We start from the raw sequence: 6974 nt of genomic DNA, 5'->3' as shown, positions 1-6974 counted from the left end.
GTGTTGGGAGTGGGTCTTGGTGAGTGTCACCCAGGAGAAAGGTCCCACCAGTGCAGGCTCCAACAGTGCTGGCAGCAGCAGCCTGAGCCCTGGGGCAAGGCAGGAGCTGGGGTGGAGGGGAAGGCTTGGGGTGGGATGAGGGATGAGAGAGGGAGGGAGAAGTTGTGCCTTGGAGATGGTGGTGGTGATGGGAAAGGGAAGCAGTGAAGTGCCTGGAGCAAATTGGGACATACTGGGTGAGGATTAGTCATAAGGATGGCAATTCAGAGTACTTCTAGGAGCTGCAGCACCAGGCTGCAGCCAAAAAGGGTCTAATGAAATGGACCTCACCCTGTTGCTTTAAATTTGCTGCCCCTTCCATTTCTGCCTCCTAAAGCTAAGGGAACCCCCTGCCCAGGCACACAGACAAGTCAAATGCTGACATCCATTAAACTTGCCTATGTGGCCTTCATAATATTCTCTGCTGTCTGCATAATGCTGTAAGTGAAGTGCAAAATAGGAATAAAAGAAAAACCAAGCCAAAGCAAAGAAGCAGTGTGAGACTTGTGTGATTAAAGAGATTTCATTTGAGAGTTCAAGGTGAGGTACTTTTATCAACAGGCTTAGTAAATGAGCAGGATTGTAAGTGATGAGTGGGTTTGTAAATAAAGAGTTGGCTTTCTGACAAGCTGAACACCCACCACTTCAGGCAGTGCCACAGTGGTGACCAGCACCTCTGAATCATGGGCCACGAGACCTTTCTGTGTTCTGAGACCTGTGCCAAGACCATCCCTTCTCTCTGCTCTTTACCTCTAGCTTGCCAAAAACACCTTTCATTCTTCAACTCTTTTAGCCTTTTGGACCCACAGAGGTACCTAGTCCTGGGAGGAGATGGTGGGTAATCACTCCAGTCAATCCCCATCCTTATTCAGAATTCTGACATTTCCTTCTTAATTAGGATAATGGATGCAATTGCTCACAAAAATAGGTTGCTGGGGCTTGGGTCTTACTTTTGGTTTTACTTTTGATAGGTATTGATGGTTCCTCTGTCCAGTCAAAAGCAATTTCCAGTGCCCTGGGTCTGCTCCTGCCTCTCAGTGCCACCACAGAGCCACCAGGGACCATCCCACCATCAATCCAGCCAGCACCGTGGGGTCCTTGGGAAGGTGACAGCTTGTGAATCGATGCCACAAGTTCCCCACCAGCACCACATCTCTGAACACCTGTTGAGACCTTGACTGTCCATGCAGGGCTGGAAAAGCCTCCAGCCAGCCTCCTCCAGCTGTGCCTGATCCTTCATACCTGCCTGTGAGCAAGCACAAGCAGGGAGCAGCATCAGCTCCTGGAAATGCTCTTTTCACCATCACCTAGGACAGCAGTACCTGGGCAAGGGCAAAATCTGAGATATGAGCTCAGGAGGGAGAGTTAATGAGGTTTTCTGGAGCTGGGCACCCCAAGGACTCCTTGCAGCACCCTGAGTATCCAGGGCAGGTGCAGGTCTCATGCCTGAGACTGCAAAGGGGTCATTAAAAAATGCTGTCCATATTTTAATTTTTTTTCAACCATCAAAACCACCATATTTTTTCTTATCAATCCTCTCATTATATCACTTTTTCAAAGGTAGTGGGGGAGAGATCTAGGTAGTAATGTTTCCATCTTCTGCCACTTGCCCCATGGACTTAGACAGGAAACTTCTGAGGGCAAGAAATGTCACTTATTAGAAGCTACTGCAGCTGCCAACCTCATTTTGGTTTGGTGTCTAGACAGTAAAGCAGAAGAGGGTATTAATTAAAACTGAGCAACCAAATGCCTGGAAGTTCTTGTTAGAATGTCTCAAGCTCACCTTCACACGAGGCGAAATCAAACCTGTGACTTATTTGAGGGGTTTTGTTGGGTTTGGGTTTTTTGGTGTCTGTTTTGAATTTGACTCCAACACGAAGATGACCTGATTTGTGTATGTGTCTTGTGCATACCCGTGTGCTCATTTTGCCTTGCTTCTATTAACTAAAGAAGGAAACCTCATATGGGATGTGCTGCTTTTTAAGAAGATACGCTGTTACTGCTGGAAAAAGGAAAATCAGGTCGATTCTGTAAAGTGACCAGCATGGAAAGATGTCCCTTTGCTTTTGAATTCCTTAACTCCAAGTAGGGTAGCCTCAGTGTTTAAAAAGAGAAAAACATTTCTGTTTATCTCTGCTTATAATCACGTGAGCCAAGGACTCACGTTTATGTGAATCTTTTCTAGGAAAACACTTCAGACTGCTCCATTGAGCTCTGAGCATTGAGGCTGTTACAAATCCCTGTTTATGTTGCCATAGCTTCAGAAAAATTCCAGCCCCCCATTTATGTGTGTTCTGAATTGCTGTCACAAACAGAGCCCTGGATTCATTGGTTTGGGAATCCTTGCAGTGAAAGCAGCTCCCATCACCATGCTGTGAGCTGGGAAATGGCAGCAGGAATGCTGTGGCTCCTCAGGACATTTGGTTGGTGGATCTGGGGATCTTCTGAGTTCCATATAAACTGAGAGGCCTATTGCTGCCTCCAGCACCAGAGTTCCTGGAGATGAGATCAAACCAGCACTGCTCTCTTTCCTTCCCTCTGAGCACAGGTTGTGAGCTAATGAGCTTCCTGGCATTGGACACCTCCCTTGAAAAGACTGGAAAAATAATCCACACTTCACATCATCCCGCATTGCAGGGGAATAAATCTCTTAATTTTGCAGCTTGGCTATGTTTGTTTAAAATCTGTGAGGTTGTAGGGAAAGAAAGAAATCAGAAAAACAGCAACTGGAAGGAAAACACTAATAAAAATGTTCTTGGTCTCTCCCTGGGGAAAAAGAAGAGCCCCCACTTTCACTTAAGCTGACATTAGCCCTATACACCCCCAGCAACCCTCTGGAGAATGAAGTCTGCTCTCCAACATGGCCCTTGCAGAGGGAATCCCACATCCAGGAGCAAAACAGCAGCTCCAGCTTGGCCAGCAGCACTCAGCTGTCCCTGCACCCCCTACACACACCTCAGAGCTGCAATTCATACAGCAACTGCTGAAGCAAAATCAGGAGAGATGGAGACTATATATAAAGAGGTGGAGTGAAGGCAAGTACTGTGCTTCTGAGTAAGTCTCCCATTTTTAGAAGAAGCTGAGCTCTGCACACACTCCCTGCTGTGCTGCCCTGGGTGCCTGCAGTGGGGGCCTGGCTTGCCAGGCACAGCTTTCCCTCCAGCCCTGCCTCAGCAGCACCAAAACCGCCTCCAGCTGCACCACTCAGCAGCAGCCCCAGATCCTGGGGAGGCATCCCCTCTGCTGGGCTTCCTCTGAGCACCTGTGGAGCTCTGCAGAGCCAGGAGCACTTTTGGCAGGAGTGAAGAGGTGTCCTCCCCACCAGTGAGCCTCTTCTCCAGCAAGTTTAAGCCTCCTTCTCTCATTCCTGGCTGCTTCCTCCAGGGACAGCAGGGTCTGGGCATCTCAGTATCTCTGCTGAGTCACCTGCAGCCATGCATGGCACAGGTGTCTACACCACAGCAGGCAGGTGACTGGGGAGACTGGACTGGGCCAGGTCCCCCCATCTTGATTTCAAACTTTCTTAGCGGTGTGAATGGATTGCCTTTGATTTTTATTTTATTTTATTTTATTTTATTTTATTTTATTTTATTTTATTTTATTTTATTTTATTTTATTTTATTTTATTTTATTTCATTTCATTTTATTTCATTTTATTTTTTATTGTTTCTTGGAGTCTTTTTCCCCCCCAAGAAAAATCATAATAAAATTTTGCTTTCCCTCCATCCCTCACTGAATTAAAAAAAAAAAATAAAACAAAAAACTAGACAACAAACAAAAGCCCAAATTCCAAATGTCACAAAACTCCCTGTTCCTTCTGCAGAACAGAATTCTTATTGTCTTGCAGCCCCAACTTATTGACAGGCAGAGGCAAAGCAGACAGACCTGTGGCAGCAGTGGGAAAGAAAAAAAAAGTGAACAAGAAGGAAAAAACACAAACACTTCCACTTGGGATGCAGCTCAAATCCCGAGGTGCCTCTGCTGGTTCATTGCCCAGGCTGCAGAGCCATGAGCTGCTGGGGAGTGTGGAGCCAGAGGCTTTCCCATCTCCCAGGACAAGGGCTCCATCCACATGCCATGGGGCTGGAGAGGCTCCAACACAGGGCAGGGCTGTGTGAGCACCAAGGAGTTTGTTTTGCTGCCTGTCCAAGCCACACCAGCACAGCCAGAGACAATGTCACTGTTGCAAAAATGATGAACATCAGTAAGCCACCTCCCCCCTCAGCCAGGGCTTCTGAATCACAGGGAGGCAGAAGCAGTAAGTGAGAACAAACGAGCACTGGGGGAGGAAGAGCAGGAGGCAGCCCCATTCAAACTGGGGAGGAGAAAAAAACAACTTTAAAAACAAAAAAAAGCACTGGTGTGAAGTTCCTGATGCCAACCACAGAACAAAAGGAACTACCCTTTGGTCTAAGTAAATGTGGTCAAATAGCTGTTCTCTCTTCGGGCAGGCTCCCAGCAGTAACAAGTGTTTACCTGCAGGTGAAGCACCTTGGTCCCTCCCAGCAGTGCCCAGCTCATGCAATTCCCATGACTGAGCAGCAGGAGCTGCCCTTCTCAGGAGCAGCTGGAAGAGAAAACCCTTTCAGACAGCCAAAACACCCAATACCATCAGCTGTGGAACAGGGGGCTGGAAAGCCCTGCAATGGCTGGAGCTCTGCCCTGTGGACCTGTGCACCACACAGCCATGCTCTTGTTGGATTTGCTTTGGTCACGTTATTGGGTTATGCTGCCATGAGAGTTTTTAATATCCTGGAGAGGTTTGGGGATCTATTTAGTGGTATTAGGGCATCTCTGATGGCACAGGAGACCCTCTGCCTCTCCTCTCACTGGTTTCCTGGGGATGCCCCTGTAGCTGGCAGTAGAGGATGCTGCAGGACACGCTTGCAGGCTCTGTTCTCCAGTGCACCCAGCATGGCCAGGAAGGTTGTGCCCTACAGGATGCCAGCAAGTGTGTGCTGGTGCTTCGTGTGTTGCAAGATGTGCTACAGCAATTCTACTCCTTGGCTGCATTTGTTATATTCACCCTGCCACCTTCCCCCAGACTTTGCAGTGTGGCACCACACAGAGCTCCCAGCTGGAGCCACCGGCTCCTCTCAGTGCTCAGTGACAGAGAAATGCCTGTGCACTGTGCCAGAGAGCTTGTAGTCTGATTTGAACCCAGACAAGATGCAGACAAGAAACTCAGCAAAGCCAGCATGGGAACATCAGGATGGGCCAGAGGTAATGCCAGTTCAAGTCTGAGCTTTTCCAGATTTAGGCTGTTCTGTACATCTTTGAAATGACAGAGCTGAGTCCAGAGCCTATTCTCTCTGTTTCCTTTGACAAAACATACTAGCTGGAGCAGGAGGGGAAGAACCTACATAATTATTTTATTTTTACTGTTATGCATTTGAGGAGAAACAAGAGCTATTAGAAGGCTGAGCCTGACTTAATATGAGGAGTTTGGTATCTGCCAGGGCTGACAGATTTTAAATGAGAGTAAGAACTGTGAGTAGGAGCACAGCAATGCAGAGGAATCCATGCTCCAGTGTGAGAAGCATCACGTACTTGGAGCACAGAAACTGTCCCTCTCTGTGCTGCACCTCAGTTCTGTCTCTCTCTGAAAACACTGACTGAAAGATTAAGCCATTGAGACGCTGAAGTTAGTTATTTATGGGCAATTTTCTTTTAAAGTGAGTTTTCATACAGAAATATTTTCTCCTCATGCAAACCATCCGAGGTGGTTCAGAGAGAATTAACATCGTATGGGCTGTTCTGTAGGATGGAGCACCCAGAATCAGTATCCTTGTGATGATGGAACACAGACAGGCAGAGACAGGGAAGGTGCTATTAGACATTTTGAGTTATCATTCCTGATACAGCCATTAGGCAGAGTCTGATTCACTTCTGGAAAAACTCTGATCTGACACCACAGCCAGACTGCTGAGCCCAGCTGCAACGTGAGCCTGTGACTGCTGTGGGTATGAGGTGAATCAGCCACACCACAGGCAGACTTTTAGGTAAAGCTGACAGCTGCCACAGAGAGAGAGAGCAAGAGCAGCTCAGCACTCCTGGCAGCCAGACCTCCATCTCCTACCTGCCCTGTGCACAGCTCCGGTGTCCTTGGCTCTGTGTCACCCACAGAGACCTGGAGCACCTTACACTCTGCAGTGAGCTCAAAGCTGCCTTTGTGCAGCTGTGACTCCACACCCTTCCCATGGAGATGGAGGCCCCCTGTCTATTCTTGTAAAGGAACTGATTCAAGTAAATTCTGACTCTATATTCCCACCTTTGCTTGACAAACAGAACAGGGAAATGCCATTAACACGCAAGCCTTCCTCAAACCACCTTGTTTTCGCTAGTCGCTCGCTGCCAGTCACAGTGGAAACAACACCACTTCCTCCCACATGCTGTCAGTGCCTAGACTGTAGTTATTTGCTTTTAATTGAATTAGCCAGCCCATTGCTTTTTTGTTATCCTATACAAAGCGCTAAGTTCTGCAAACACCTTGCTGGAGTGACAAAAGCAGACGGTGAGATAATTATTTCCACCACATCAGTTGCTTCAGTTCCAAATTGGCCATCAAAACAGAGGCAGGTGGCTGTGAGGTTCATGGTATGTCCTCAGCAGTTAGGTAACACCACAGACTCACTCTCAAGTAGCTGAAGTCATCTCTGTTTCTTTAAAACATAGACTTTTCTCTCAGGGGTGATATCTCAACCCACAAAGTCAGTGGAATCGGGATTTTGAGCCTCTACCCCAGCCCTGTCCTGCTACAGCTTCTTAGATTGTGTTTCAACAACACCTCAGTTTCCACTAAAACAATACTTACTCTGTTGCTGTTACTGCTGTCATTAATACAATTGCACTCAGTTCATAATACTCCTTGCAGAGAAAAGAAAACCTTTGCTTTAATCTTCAGCATAAAAAGTGACAAACGGCACATTTGCTCT

This window comes from Erithacus rubecula, assembly GCF_903797595.1.
Source record: "Erithacus rubecula genome assembly, chromosome: 3".
NCBI classification, from domain to species: Eukaryota; Metazoa; Chordata; class Aves; order Passeriformes; family Muscicapidae; genus Erithacus; species Erithacus rubecula.
The sequence above is the reverse complement of the archived record's forward strand: the minus strand, read 5'-3'. Positions refer to the sequence as shown.